The sequence below is a fragment of the Strigops habroptila genome, chromosome 2 (genome assembly GCF_004027225.2).
Source record: "Strigops habroptila isolate Jane chromosome 2, bStrHab1.2.pri, whole genome shotgun sequence".
NCBI classification, from domain to species: Eukaryota; Metazoa; Chordata; class Aves; order Psittaciformes; family Psittacidae; genus Strigops; species Strigops habroptila.
In genome coordinates, this window is record NC_044278.2 from 76,367,792 (window position 1) to 76,383,317 (window position 15,526).

Here is a 15,526-nt window from a genome sequence, read left to right on the forward strand (position 1 = left end):
TGTGTCTGGCATAGGACAGCCCCAGCCTCTTCTCACCAGAAGTTATCCCTTCACCCCTGCACTGCCAGCACCTGGGCACCTGCACCCAACACAGTTCCATAGAGCAGAACTTTCATAGAATCCTAGAATCATAGAATAGTAAGGGTTGGAAAGGACCTTAAGATCATCTAGTTCCAACCCCCCTGCCATGGGCAGGGACACCTCGCACTAAACCACGTGGCCCAAGGCTCTGTCCAACCTGGCCTTGACCACCACCAGGGATGGAGCATCCACAATCTCCCTGAGCAACCCATTCCAGTGCTTTACCACCCTCACTGTAAAGAACTTCTTCCTTATATCTAATCTAAACTTCCCCTGTTTAAGTTTGAAGCCATTACCCCTTGTCCTACCACTACAGTCCCTAAGGAAGAGTCCCTCCACAGCATCCTTACAGACCCCCTTCAGATACTGGAAGGCTGCTATGAGGTCTTCACGCAGCCTTCTCTTCTCCAGGCTGAACAGCCCCAACTACCTCAGCCTGTCTTCATAGGAGAAATGCTCCAGCCCTCTTATCATCCTTGTGGCCCTCCTCTGGACTCGCTCCAACAGCTCCATGTCCTTTTTATGTTGAGGACACCAGAACTGTACACAGTACTCCACTGTACACAGTACTCCAAGTGAGGTCTCACGAGAGCAGAGTAGAGGGGCAGGATCACCTCCTTTGACCTGCGGGTCATGCTTCTTTTGATGCAGCCCAGGATACGGTTGGTTTTCTGGGCTGCAAGCGCACACTGCTGGCTCATGTTCAGCTTCTCATCAACCAACACAAGTCCTTCTCTGCAGGGCTGCTCTGAATCTCTTCTCCACCCAACCTGTAGCAGTGCCTGGGATTGCCCCGACCCAGGTGTAGGACCTTACAACTAACTTGGTTAAACTTCATAAGGTTGGCATCGGTCCACCTCACAAATGCAGTAAAAACTTTCCAGTTTTTGAAAGCCTGTTTATGGGACTCCCATTTGAAATAGTATTGAAGACCACCCAGTATGGGATTCATTTGGCTAAGCACATACATGTAAAGTGTGAATGAATCTTATTTAGCCACAAAATCTTGATTCGGTTCCAAACATGAATACCTAGTGTTTTATGAGATACCAGAAAAATCTGCATAATGCTGACAGAACTTGAGACAAGATTTCAAGGGGCAAAAAGTCCTTGACAGTGGGAGGAGAAAGGCAATAAAAGAGAACAACAGCAGAGGGAGCACCAAGGTCGGAGAACGAGGAGGTGCTCCATGGCACTGGATATTTGTGCAGCCCATGGAGGACCCACGATGGAGAAATTTTTTTCCTGAAGAACTGCAGTCTGTGCAAGAGCCCTCTACAGAGGAGACAAAACTGTGACAGGGAAGGAATGGAAAGCTATAACCATAATCTCCCAAGCCCCATTCACCTGTGCCACTAGGTGTGGGTAAGAAAGAGGAGTCAGGAACGAAAGAATGAAGTTGGGTGTGAGAAAAAGGGAGAGGGAGCAACAATGTTGGTTTAATGTCTTCGATTCCTACTACCAGAATCTATTTTAATTGGGAATAAATTAATTTAATTTTCACCCAGTCAGTCAGATCCGTTTTGTGCACAACAGTAACTGGTAAGCAAGCTGTCTGTCCTTAACTCAATCTGCAAGTTTTGTCATCCTATTTTCTCCTCTCTGTCCCTCTGTGGAGGGAGAAAGAACATGTGGCTGGGTAGGTGAATGTCTGTTAGCCAAGGCTTTCCCACCACAGGAACAAATGTTCTATTCCATGGAAGATAAACCACTGTTAAGATACAGATTTAAAGGATAGAAAAGCTATATTCTGATTAGTTATTTGCTATTTACTGTCAAACTGCAAGATCATTCTTTCGTCCTGGATCTCATAATATTAAATGTTAACAACTTGTATAAAAAGATAACATTTCTCGATATTGGTGCTGACACCCAGTGGAAGATTTGAAAGGTGATAGGTTTAAGTCAAACAGATATCAATGACTCAATCAGATACTCAGAAATGATTATGTGATAAGGCAAAATAAAAATTTTTATACTTAGCATTAATTGGGTGAAGAAACAGAAGAGGCAGCATTAGTGGGCAAGCTGAGCAAGGGAACTGAGAAAGGGAACTGTGAGTTACAATGAATAGTAAGACGAATGTTCTTCACACTGTTGTGAAAAAGGAAAATAAAGTGGCATGTACAATAGATGTATTGTCTGAAACAAAATTAATTCATTTTTCCATCCTACATGGCAAGTGGTAAGTCATCAGCTTCAGTCATGTATTTAATTTTGGGACACATGCAATTCAAGAAGGACACAGGCCAATTGGAAAGATCCCAGGGAGAAAAAGAAAATGATCAGAGATCTAGAAAATATGATGTACAGGAACTGGGGATATTTAGTTCAGAGAAATGGAAAAGTATAGGTGTAAAGGCCTGATGCACAGCAGGAGGGAATAACCTGTTCTCCAAACCTATGGTAGGCAGCACAAAGAATAATACATTAAATAGTTGTGAATGAGAGAGAGACAAAGAGAGATGAGGTGTTTTCCTGCAGGAAATCTAAGGAAGCACCGGGTTAGATTACATGGGAAACTGTCAAACTTCTATCACAGGAAGTTTTAGAAAGTCTAGACAAGAATATGTACTGAATGAATTTGGTGTATGTGATTCTTGCCTCCAGGCAGGAGAATGGGTTAAATGAAGTCCTGAAGTCCTTTTCAGACTTAACATATCTTTTTGTGGTGTTTTTAAGACTACTACTCTTGCCAAATATGGGAATAGTTCAAAATGTCTGTATAAAACGTTTTGGGTTTTTTTTTCTATTATTATAAAACTGTCAAATCATAAAAATTCTCCTAATAAAATTTTTGGTATACTTGGAAGTACTAATTTCAGTGAAATAAACACAGCCTGTGTTTATTTTTACACTCTTCAAATACTATTTCCCCTCTAGTGAATACTTTAATTCATTGCCAAAGTTTTCTCAATATCAGGGGAACTAAGTAAGTACTAACAAGCTTTGACATCAGCAAAAGCTGGATGTTTTTCAGTCTTTCACCTCTGTTGAAAGTGATACAGAAACCTTTTATGTCTTTTCTCTTTTTTTTTTTTAGATTTATCTTTCTGTTGGACAGAACAGAGGCAGGTTCTTCTAGCCAGCCATGAGTCCAGAACAGTCAGATGACATTTCTTTGGAAAACTCTGTCTTGTGTCATCCTTAGAGCACGGCAATAAGGGTATAATTATTTATGAATGGACTAAAAGAGACATTTTGGAAATGAATAATAATGCTCCATATGCAGGAAACATGTATGATCTAAAAATATAAATGGAATCCTAGAGATGATTATTGGAAACAAATACTAATTTAATTTTATGTTTGAAATACGTTGGTACTAGGACAATGCTGTATTTATTCTGTGGCCTAATAAAGACGGAATCAGTATGTCTACACCATCTATGCCAGCAGTAACACAGAGAAATAAGATTCTGTTTTGGTATAATTTTCATATTAAATGTTCATCCTGAATTTTCCTGGCAAGAAGAACATCTGAAAGTAAGTTTTCTGTGTGAGATCTAAACATACAAAAATCGGTAACCTAAAGCTTCTGTTATCATGATGGGGCACTTTCCTATAATTTTTAAAGGAAAAAAAATACAATAGAAGCAATATGTCACTTTTTTCACAATCACTGTAAGTAGGAGTATTTTAGAAGTAATATCAATATGAAATGAGCATTGCACTTCTAGAAAAGCCCCTAAGGAATAAATGTTTTCTACTTAGAAAAAGCACGCTGTTTGTTGGGTTTTCTTCCAAGAATAGGCTAGCAAATATTATCAGAGCACAAGAAATATAATAGCCAAGTAGTCCATAAATCAAAAAGAGATTATGTCTCATTTATTGGGGGGAAAGAAAAAAAAAAAAGAACATATAGTCTTGGGCATTCTGAAAAGACAAAATAAATGTGCATATATACTTATGTACATGTTTGAAAATTTAAATATCATGGCATCACACTACAAACAAGAATAAAACCCCCACAGTGCTGTAAGGAAAACACTGGACATAATTTTTATGTTTCTGTGTTTGTATGGATTTGAACAATATTATTGCCTTTTCTGCTTGTAAGATTTTTAAGATTTGCCTCATGAACAGTCCCTGCTGAAAGCACTAATCTACCACTCTTTTGTGAAAATACTTTTTGGTAAGGAGTTAAAAGCAAACTATGAAAAAAAATTCATCTGCAAGTCCTTCTTGAAAGGATAGGAAAGAAATTGATTTTCAGAATTTTTTAATATTCTTCTTTGGTATTCCTGGAGGATTAATATATGAACTTGCTTTTTAATTGTTAAATAGTTAACCTGTTGGATGAAACATGAAAAGACTTTTTTATGTATTTTCAAGAAAAAAGTAGAGGTAAAGCAAAGATGTGTTGCATCTTAGAAAAGTTTAGCACATGGAGTAATAAAGAAAATATTTGTGGGACTAATATTACTTTTTTTTTTCTTTTTTGTTATGTAAGTAATCAGGAAGGGAGAAAGGGAAGGGAACAAGAAAATTCAGAATTATCTGATCTGTTCTAAATTATCTGTTCAGCTTTTACTTATTTTCTGTCAGTAACTGCTTTTGCATCTTTCAAGAATTCATAGAATCATAGAATGGTTAGGGTTGGAAAGGACCTTAAGATCATCTAGTTCCAACCCACCTGCCATGGGTAGGGATGCCTCACACTAGACCATGTCGCCCAAGGCTTTGTCCAGCCTGGCCTTGGACCCTGCCAGGGACGGAGCATTTACCATTTCTTTGGGCAGCCTGTTCCAGTGCCTCACCACCCTCACAGCAAAGAACTTCCTCCATATATCTAAACCTGAACTTCCCGTGTTTTAGTTTAAACCTATTACCCATGTCCTTATGCTACAGTCCCCGATGAATTTTTGTGTATACTTCCCAGGTTGCCTGCCTTTGCTTCCACCTTCCATATGCTTACTTTTTGTGTTTGATCTTGGCCGGGAGCTATATGTTCATCCACATAGGTCTCCTGATGCCTATGCACCCCTTTTGAGCTTGGAGGGTGTGTTCTTTGGATATTAACCAGCTTTCTTGTGCCTCCGTTCCCTCCAGGGCCTCATTCCGTGGGACTTTTCTAAGCAGATCCTTGAAGACACACTGCAGCCAAGACTACCTTTGACCTTCACTATCCCAAGAAACTCCTACTTGTTGGTAACTATGAGGTCCAGCAGAACACCTCTTTTCCTTGACTCCTAACAGTTGTAGGAAGAAGTTATCACCAATGCACTCCAGGAACCTCTTGGATTGCTTGTGCCCTGCTGTGTTGTCGCTCCAGAAGATATCTGGGTGGTTGAAGTCTCGTGAGGACGAGAACCTCTGACTGTGAGGCTGCTCCTGTCTATAGAGGGCCTCATCCACTTTTTCTTCCTGGCCAGGTGACCCATAGAACCCACTATATATATGCACCCACTATAACGTCACCTTTAGCTGTTCTCTCATCAGCCCCAGCCTCTTCTCACCAGAAGTTATCCCTTCACCCCTGCACTGCCAGCACCTGGGCACCTGCACCCAACACAGTTCCATAGAGCAGAACTTTCATAGAATCCTAGAATCATAGAATAGTAAGGGTTGGAAAGGACCTTAAGATCATCTAGTTCCAACCCCCCTGCCATGGGCAGGGACACCTCGCACTAAACCACGTGGCCCAAGGCTCTGTCCAACCTGGCCTTGAACACAACCAGGGATGGGGCATTTACCGCTTCTTTGGGCAACCTGCGGCAGTGCTTCACTTTCATAGTGTGTTTGGCCGTAATGCCACTTTTGAATTTTGTTATATTATTTACATAAAATAAGCCTTTAATGTTTCTGGGGGTTGTCTGAGAAAATTTTAAATTACATTTTCTTGTTTATGTGCTTTTATTTTCTCGGTCATTGATATTCTGTTTCTTTAACTAATCATGTCAACCTATCACAAAATATGAAAAATAAAAATGTTAATTTGGAACCCATTAAATAGTCTACTGAAATATTATTTTATTTACTTACTATAAGTTGCAATTTAGTTTATTTTATGGTTTAACAGAGTTCTTGTGAAATCAATGAATTATGGTTCTTCACCTGAACACAGAATTTCTAACAGTTCAAAACTTAAAAAAAAAAAAAGGAAGAAAAATAAAAGAGAAGTGAATTACCATAGGACTGAAGCAACATAGTAATTTTGAAAAGGTCAGGAATGAAATGACTGATGAAGAAATAGTGTTTCATTGGCAGAATGGAATGCTGTGGAAATACATTTGAAAAGGAACAAACACCGTAAAAAGTACCCTTATGAGGGACACATTAGAGAATTTAAAGTTTTTTCAAGGAAGTAAACCACAACATAGATATAATAATAATATTGTGTGAGGGGTAAGAAAAAGGGAGTACGAAAAGCAAGCACAGGTTTTGATAAAAAGCATGTTAAAGAAGACATCAGAAATAGTCTGTTCCTTTTAGTGCCTGAGCCTGGGACCTTGGAGCAAAAGGATTAAGTGATTGCAAATGGGAAAAATATTGCAGAAACAGCCAGTAAGTAGACTTTGGTCTACTGGCAGTAATCTTGATTGTCCAACTTGATTCTTAAAACCAATTTAACAAATTCATTTTATCAATAATATGAAGTTAACAAATTAAATAGGAAGTGTCCTGTAACATGAACACTCCCAACCACTAAATGGGAGGGCCTTTTTTCTATGGAAGTTTATAGGAAATTATTGTCCCAGTATTGTTCTTGAGGTTTGTTTTGGTTGTTTTTTCCTAGTAAAAGAAATACAGGTTTATTTTTATATGTATAAATATATACACAATATACACACAAAATAAGGAGAAATGCCAAGTTAGGCAAAAATAAGTTGAAATGGGAAAGCAGGATTCATTCACTGTATTTAATTTGCAGGACTTACCACATTAGGTCAAAGCATGCTAAAAGCAGTGAAAAGGACTAACTTCTTCGGTCTTTCCTTATAGGGCAGGTTCTAGCACGTTGATCATCTTCATGGCCCTCCTTTGGACCCTCTTTGCTTTGTCCACATTTTTTGTGAATTGTGGGGACCAGAACTGGACACAGTACTCCAGTTCTGTGGAGTACACAGAGCAGGATGACATCTCTATCTTTGCTTGTAATGCCCCTGTGGATGCAGCCCAGGATCTTACTTGCCTTCACTGCTGCAACTGCACACTGCTGACTGTTGTCCTCCTTGTTGTCTACCAGGACCGCCATAAAATGAAATACCACATTAACATGTATTTATAGCTTACAGCTTCAGTTGACTTACATGACTTTGCAATACATTTCCTGGTGCCTGCAGTCCAAAACTTGTGGAAGATGGAAACAGGTTCTGTCTGTTTGAGTATCCACTGTAGATATATTCATACAATTCAATATACACTTGAAGAACATGTGGCATTTTAGAACTTTTTGAAGCTAATTCTACATAGAGACATTAAAAAATTATCAAAATTACCTAAATACTGTAATATCCTTTTCCTTCCTTCAGGGCTTCCCAAGTGCTGTATTACTTTGAAAATGTTACCTCTTGCATATTCCTTTTCTTTGCTGTTGAAAACAGGAACATAAATGAATCATGTGAGCAAAGCAGGTTACTGTGATTAAGATTTCATTTGCAGAGCCAGAGCAGGAGACTGTTTATACTTGAAAGTACTGTCAGGGCTGAAGTCACACTGTAATTTCTGTGGCTAAGATCATGCATTGTTTTCTACACTCAGATTTACACACCAAACATTGTGTCTCTTCTGGTTGTGCCTGGCTGGACTAGTGATGTTAAAATACTTATCTAGGAATACTAAAAATAGAAGGACAGAATACTGAAAATTAAAACCTGCAAACGGAATTACTTAACTGGCATGAAATGCTTTAACAGGCTAAACCAAACCATAACAGAATACAAAATTTTGGTTGGTCCAAGTACATAAAAAATGCCTACCTTTGTCAGAAAAAAAGATCCATTTAGTCCAGTACTCAAACAGTGATAACAGGAAATACTGTTTGGAGAGTGTATGCAAGGCTCGCTGCTTTGTGTAGCTGATTCCCTCCATTCACCATGGGTAGCAGTGGTCAGCCTTGGTCCACTTTGTCTTGAGGCTGGGCATACTCTGCACAGCAGTAGGAGATGCATTTACACTGCCACAAAAACACCCCCTCCCACAAAACCACAAAGCCTCCAGTGTGGCCTCTGAGAAGAAACATGAATCTCATCTCTCTACTAGTTTACCATGGAGCGAAGTTAAACTCATAAGCTTTTAGCTCTCATAAAGCTCAGCTTTTAGCTCTTATAAAGTGAGTTCTGTAAGAGTGAAACAATTATCTGCCAACTCTGAGGTTTTAATGAACTCTTAGTTTTTATTTGGACTCTAAGATTCCTAGTATGGACAGATATCTAAATCTGACGTTTTTGCTAAACAAACCATTTAAAAAATTTCGATGTTATTATAAATTCACACAAATACAATATTCTGATAACTGAAGTATTGGTATTTAGAAGAACTTTCATTTGTTTTGATAGGAGACTTAGAAAAACATTTCTAAAGTTCAGAAAAATATTTATTATGTTTGTATTAATAAATAATGGACCTATTTTAAAAATGTGTTTCTAATGTACCCAATGCTGATATGACACTGGTTAGTACGATAGTGTAACAGCCTTGTGTCAAAACACCAAAATACAATCTTAATTAACCAAAATGTAAATAAGAAATTTTACAAAACTTCCTCGCATAGTAAACAATAACTATATTAAGTAAACAAGTTCAGAAGGTAATGAACAATTTGTTTTTAGGCCTGATCTTAACTCCTAAAAAGGAAGCTTGGGACTTGCAGCTGTAGTTCCCACTGGATAATTTTTCCTACTGAATACATATGGTACTGTTTGTGCATCTATTGTACAACTTACTTGTTGTGACCATGGACTGCAGTTGTGGGTTCCTGAGAGTTAGAAATGTATTATATTTATGCCACAATATTTGGAAATGTCCAGAAATTATGCCAGCTTTTCTGCAATAAATTTATTTTAAAATTTGGGAACTGTTTATGTGATCAGTGTGGATGAGGTTGTTGTTCAGAGTTACACCTTCTGTGCCGATTCTGAAGAGCAGGAAATGATGACAGTGTTTAAATGCTGAAGTAAGCTCTATCTAAGTCCTTCGTCTCCCAGCTCGTTTCCAATCCAACTGGGAAAAAATTATCTTTTACCATAGACAGTGACAATTTCCATGTCCCTCAGGCCCCTCCTCTATTGTGTGAGTATTGTGTATTTGTCTGTCTTTCAGATTTCATTTTTCTTATTCTGCTGCTGTCACAAATGTCCATATTAAAGTCTTCTTCCCCATGATTTACTAATACATTTTCCAGTACTTCAGCACAGCCTTTCATCTTGAAGATCCAACTTTTCAACACTCTTATCCTCTGCTTTCCTATAAACTCACTCTAACTATTCTAAGTACTAACTTCTTTTACACCCAGGGCAGACAGACATCTGAAGAATTTTCCTGAAATACTGATCAGACATGTAGCTATAAAATGACGAATCTCCAAAATTCCTGGCTTGAGATTTATTAGGAAGCGGGTAAGTTTTGTTAAATTAACTTTCTTATGTATTCGACTAAACCCTACTGTGCTTCAACTTGTCAGCTTCTTCTTCCTTTTTTTTTTTTTTTTTTGGATGAATTTTTAAGCTATATATGCCCTGAAACAGAACTTCAGCCTTGGTATTCATTAGGTCTAGTTTTCAAGAACAGATTTCTTTTATTCAGTGTCCTTGCCTCTCACACGTCAATGTGGCTTTACTATAGGAAGCTATGCCACATTTGGTATAATTCTTCTAGAACTGCTACTATGACAACAGAATCCATATATTGATAAAATGGATCCACACTCCTCATCTCAGTTTTCTCGGAACTCCTCTTTTTCTTTTTCTTACTGTAACTTCTATTACTCCTCACTAATAGAGGCACAGACTACTCTTCTGCTGCTGCAGGTAATATTTCTGGTTGAAGTCTGTTGTTCAGAATTAACTCAAGAACAAGAAACCTGTACCTACTCTGTTCTATTCAGTGTCAAAATTCCTAGCAACACAATAGAGTTCTTATATTGATCAATGCCTCAATATTGTCTAATAATAGAGAGAACACAAATTCTACTGCATAATGTAACACATTTCCTCAGACAACAATTTGCCTCACTGTATCATGAAGTAACCCACAAAACTCTTGGTTGCACACATTTAAATAATTGGTGGACAATATCCTTTAGGAAAGGAAATGCACAACTTGAATAGAAATTCTTGTAGTCACATTCATCTTACATAATGTAGATGATTAAGATATTAAAAAAAAAGGAAAACTTGGAGGAAAAAGTTCACACAACACTATAACACTGGTGTCTGTAAATAAATTATTGAAAATGGTAATAAAAATGTTGAGAGTGATAATGTGCTGTACCTTTTGAAGGCAACAACAAGGTCAGATGGTGTTACACACAAACACACACAAAAATAATAATAAAATAAGAATAAAATGGTCTCCAATGGTCTCCTAACTTTGACATCTGTTCTTCCACCACGACAGGACTTGGAAATCTCATGTCCTTTATGTGAGAGAGCAGCTGGAGTACATGGAGCTCTACCTGGGGTTTGGATCAATTTATTGGTGAGGATTAATGAGAGAACAGCTAAAGGTGACGTTATAGTGGGTGCATATATATAGTGGGTTCTATGGGTCACCTGGCCAGGAAGAAAAAGTGGATGAGGCCCTCTATAGACAGGAGCAGCCTCACAGTCAGAGGTTCTCGTCCTCACGAGACTTCAACCACCCAGATATCTTCTGGAGCGACAACACAGCAGGGCACAAGCAATCCAAGAGGTTCCTGGAGTGCATTGGTGATAACTTCTTCCTACAACTGTTAGGAGTCAAGGAAAAGAGGTGTTCTGCTGGACCTCATAGTTACCAACAAGTAGGAGTTTCTTGGGATAGTGAAGGTCAAAGGTAGTCTTGGCTGCAGTGTGTCTTCAAGGATCTGCTTAGAAAAGTCCCACGGAATGAGGCCCTGGAGGGAACGGAGGCACAAGAAAGCTGGTTAATATCCAAAGAACACACCCTCCAAGCTCAAAAGGGGTGCATAGGCATCAGGAGACCTATGTGGATGAACATATAGCTCCCGGCCAAGATCAAACACAAAAAGTAAGCATATGGAAGGTGGAAGCAAAGGCAGGCAACCTGGGAAGTATACACAAAAATTCATCGGGGACTGTAGCATAAGGACATGGGTAATAGGTTTAAACTAAAACACGGGAAGTTCAGGTTTAGATATATGGAGGAAGTTCTTTGCTGTGAGGGTGGTGAGGCACTGGAACAGGCTGCCCAAAGAAATGGTAAATGCTCCGTCCCTGGCAGGGTCCAAGGCCAGGCTGGACAAAGCCTTGGGCGACATGGTCTAGTGTGAGGCATCCCTACCCATGGCAGGTGGGTTGGAACTAGATGATCTTAAGGTCCTTTCCAACCCTAACCATTCTATGGTTCTATGATTATTGGAGCACCTAGGGACTGTCATTAAAAAGTAATTTTGATTCAGACAAGATTGGTCGTTTCACCTATAAACACATTGTAGAGCAGAATAAAAATAAAATTCACATTTTTTTTATTTTAAAAGAGTCAAAATAAATTGGAGCTCCTTTTGAATCTTTTTTGTCCGTTCAAAGACATGTTCTATTTGGCTTTGGCCAGAATACCAATCAATCATGATAAAAACCATGAAAACAGTTGTAGCAATTCAAAGTATCACACGGATGAACAGCACTTATAATGGCAAGATTAAGAAAAATCATTAATGAGATATTCTCATATATGACTGCTACATGCTTTTTTCACTTGTGAAAATCATTATTTCCCTTGGCCTCTGTGCCAGTGCTGCATCTCATGTCTAGTTGCCTTAGCCTGTCTTATGAGTGTTACTGGGATGTACTGAAAGCATATTAGCAAGTATTATCAAGACAATCATCGTATACTTGTTTTTTAGCAAGTTTGCTTCAAAAACAAAAAATGCATTCAGATGTGAAAGAAAGAAAAAATGTTTATACTAAACTTCCTGAAATTATAAAAATCATTCTTTCACATCTGCGGACACTAAATAAAACTCCAGAAGCTGTGAATACAAATATATGTACAAATACTTTGCATAAATATGCAAACACTAGACTGGCTGCTCCCTTTAAACGGATTATCTGAGCTTCACTTTCGTCTCCTGCTCACTAGTACTTTACTCACCCAGTTCTTTATGCTGTTTTCACTTGCTTCCCTGCTGCTACATTTTGATCTTTGTTTCCTGTCTTTCTCCCCTGCTGTTCTTTTCAACAGTGTTCTGCTTTTTGTTTGATGAATAGTGAAAATTGCAAGATTCCTGACCTCTAAAGAACAGTCAGAACTTCAGAAATCAGGAATATTGAAAATTGTAGTTGGCTGCTGGTACATGGAATAGTATTAAACATCAAGGACAACTAATCTTAAAAAAAGATGCGGTATACATAAAAGGTCTTAAGCTGCATTATACTGCATGGAATAACTTCAGACTCCTCTGGTATTCATTAGTACATGCATTCCTGGCACAGCCTGTTTGGTTTTAATTTTGCAGAACAAAAGCAATTTCATGTTAAAGGCTGAAGTAATTATTTCCCCTAGTTACAAAACTTGTGGAAGTAAGGGCTTATCATTTACAGTATCCAAATTATCTTTACTTTCCTCTTTGCTTTCCCCATTTGGACAACAGAAGTGGAACATTATGCACAACAGATGGTGGTGGTTTCATGATTAACTTGCATAATCCCTGTGCCTTGAATAACATAAAGATTCCATTTTTCTAAAAGCCTGTCAAGCATGTCAGAACATACAAAATCTAGCCTTTGGTATATGGGAATTCTGGTAAATTTGGTATTCTATTGTATGCAGTACTGAAATCAGAAAGACATGTTAATCAATTTAGCACATGTATGAACAATTTGTGGAATGGTAGCTAAAAGGCAGCATGCATATATGTGCAGAAAATAAATAAGTTCTTTGAGATCATCTTTTCCTAATGCATGGGCCACTTAGTCCACTTTGTTCTCAAGATGTCAGTGAAAACTAAGCAAAATTTGTATTGGTAAATATGAAGCAAAAAACTTTCATGTCAACAGTTTACTTATTTTCATGCATAGGGACATTATTAATAAGCTCAGAAATTGAGTACCTTGTAGCAGTTCAAGCCTCCAACAGTCTTTAAAATTCTTTATTCTCATGCAGCAGTGAATGAGCAGCAAGTTGGATGAGTACAGCTTCCACTGCCAGAAAAATTTTATCTGCATATGTAATTTTCTATTTTTAATAGTATACTTCTCAGGGCTTTGAGTGTACTAATAGGCCTTAGCTGCCTCAACTAGCCTTGTTACCCGCCTCACTAACAGCCTCAGAACTCCATTTAAACTCAGGTCTGCTCACCTAGACCTTTCCTGAGCCACGCTGTGGATATGTCTAAGAACCTAGCTGTCCTGTTTTATCTAATTAGAAGTTGAAATTAAGATGCTTATGGGTTTCAAACTGCTTGACAGAGAAAAAAAAAGAAGTACAGTTCAGTGTTTAGCATACAATTCTAGAACAATTCAGGTAGAACTTCAAAAGGGAGATATGAAGCTGTCTAGAAATGGAAGTCTGAGGTCACCTAAGCCATCCTAAGGCTGGGATATATAAGAAACCTATGTCAGCTGAGCAACTGACAACTTTTTCTCATCAGTCCTAAAGCTAATATATTCTATTCCCATAGATTATGCATTCTTCTTCTAGCAGGAAGATTCTTTCAAGGACATCCTATGAATAGCTACCATTCTCCAGCAGAGAGCAACCAGACCAAACACTTAGCAAATATGCTGTCTCCCATTTCTCTTTTTCCTAGTAAAACCACAACAAATCTAAAAAAAAAAAAAAAAAGAAAAAATCTCCTAAATTGTTACATTTCATCCCATCCTCCTATCCAATTCCTTAGTTAAGCAGGGATAGTTTGTGATCCTGATGAAAGTAAGGTTGATGGAGGCAATGGGTTTTGAAAAAGGAGTTACCTGCAGACATCCTAGTATTAAGAGAGAGATGTAGAGTTACTGCAAGGTGTTAAACTGTACATATTAAAAATGAAAAGGAGAAAATAAGTAAGGAAAGGAGTGTATTTTTTCTGTTGGACAAACCAAAATGGCTAAAAAAAGGTGATTTTTTTCCTTTCCCTTAGGAAAGAAGCTACTGATTCAATTCATTTTGTCATATCTTGGAGTAATCCTCCAAGTCAAGCAACAACAAATATTTCATGGGTTTAAAAATATATGAAATCATAGCCCAATACCCCTTCAATGAACAGGGACATTTTCAGGTAGACTAGGTTGATCAGAGCATCATCCAGCCTGGCCTTGAATGTTTCCAGGGATGGGACATCTACCACCTCTCTGGTCAACCTGTTACGGTGTCTCACTACCCTCATCATAAGAATTTACTTTGTCTGAATCTAGTCTGAATCTACTCTCTTTAGTTTAAAACCATTGCCCCGTCCTGTCACTACAGGCCCTACTAAAAAGTTCGTCGCCATCTTTCTTATAAGCCCCTTTTAAACTCTGAAAGGCCTCAATACTGCCTCCCCAGAACCTTCTCTTCTTCAGGCTGAACACCACTAACTGCCTCAGCCTTTCCTCATAGGACAGATGTTTCAGCCCTCTGAACATTTTCGTGCCCTTCCTCTGGACCCGCTTCCAGATGTCCACATCCATTACCGAGGACTCCAGAGCTAGACACAGTACTCCAGGTGAGATCTCAAGAGAGCCGAGGGGCAAAATCACCTCCCTCCATCTGCTGGCCACGTTCCTTTTGATGCAGCCCAGGATACATTTGGTTTTCTGAGTTGCAAGTGCACATTGCTGGCTCATGTACAGCTTTGCATCCACCTTGAAGTACCTGCAAGTCCTTCCCTCTAGGGCTGCTCTCAATCACTTCATTCCCCAGCCTGTATTGGCACTTAGGGTTGCCCTGACCCAGGTACAGGACCTTGCCCTTGGCCTTGTTGAACCTCATGAGGTTCACACGGACCCACTACTCATAGGTGTTGCTCTATGCATATTGTATTACATCCTCTCAGAAGCAGTGATTTCTTGCGTGCACTGTTAAATGTTTGATCCGACTTCTAACTATCAGTAGCAAAACTGTCATTCTGACTAAGGGATGCAAGTCGAATAATTTTCCTTATGTGTTTACTTTAGTTACAGTTTCGAAATTGACAGGGACACAACGGTTTGATATTTATAAATTCTTCTCAGATTTCCTTTTCTGAGGAAGTTTTTTTCTAACTCAGGAAGAAATGTAATGGATTCACCTAATAAAAGCAAGAACAGAAGGTGAGGGAAAAAGAGAGCTCCAAGTATACTAAATATGCATCTAGTGAATTATACTC

General features: G+C 38.6%; 1 long non-coding RNA gene across 1 annotated transcript; it reads left to right on the forward strand.

Annotated features, from left to right (window-relative positions):
• Positions 1 to 656: 656 nt before the first annotated feature.
• LOC115601268 lies at positions 657 to 14,990 on the forward strand. Its single transcript, XR_003989286.1, has 3 exons — positions 657 to 677; positions 13,752 to 13,757; positions 14,907 to 14,990. It is a non-coding gene; the product is annotated as an uncharacterized LOC115601268 (long non-coding RNA).
• The last annotated feature ends 536 nt before the right edge of the window (positions 14,991 to 15,526 follow it).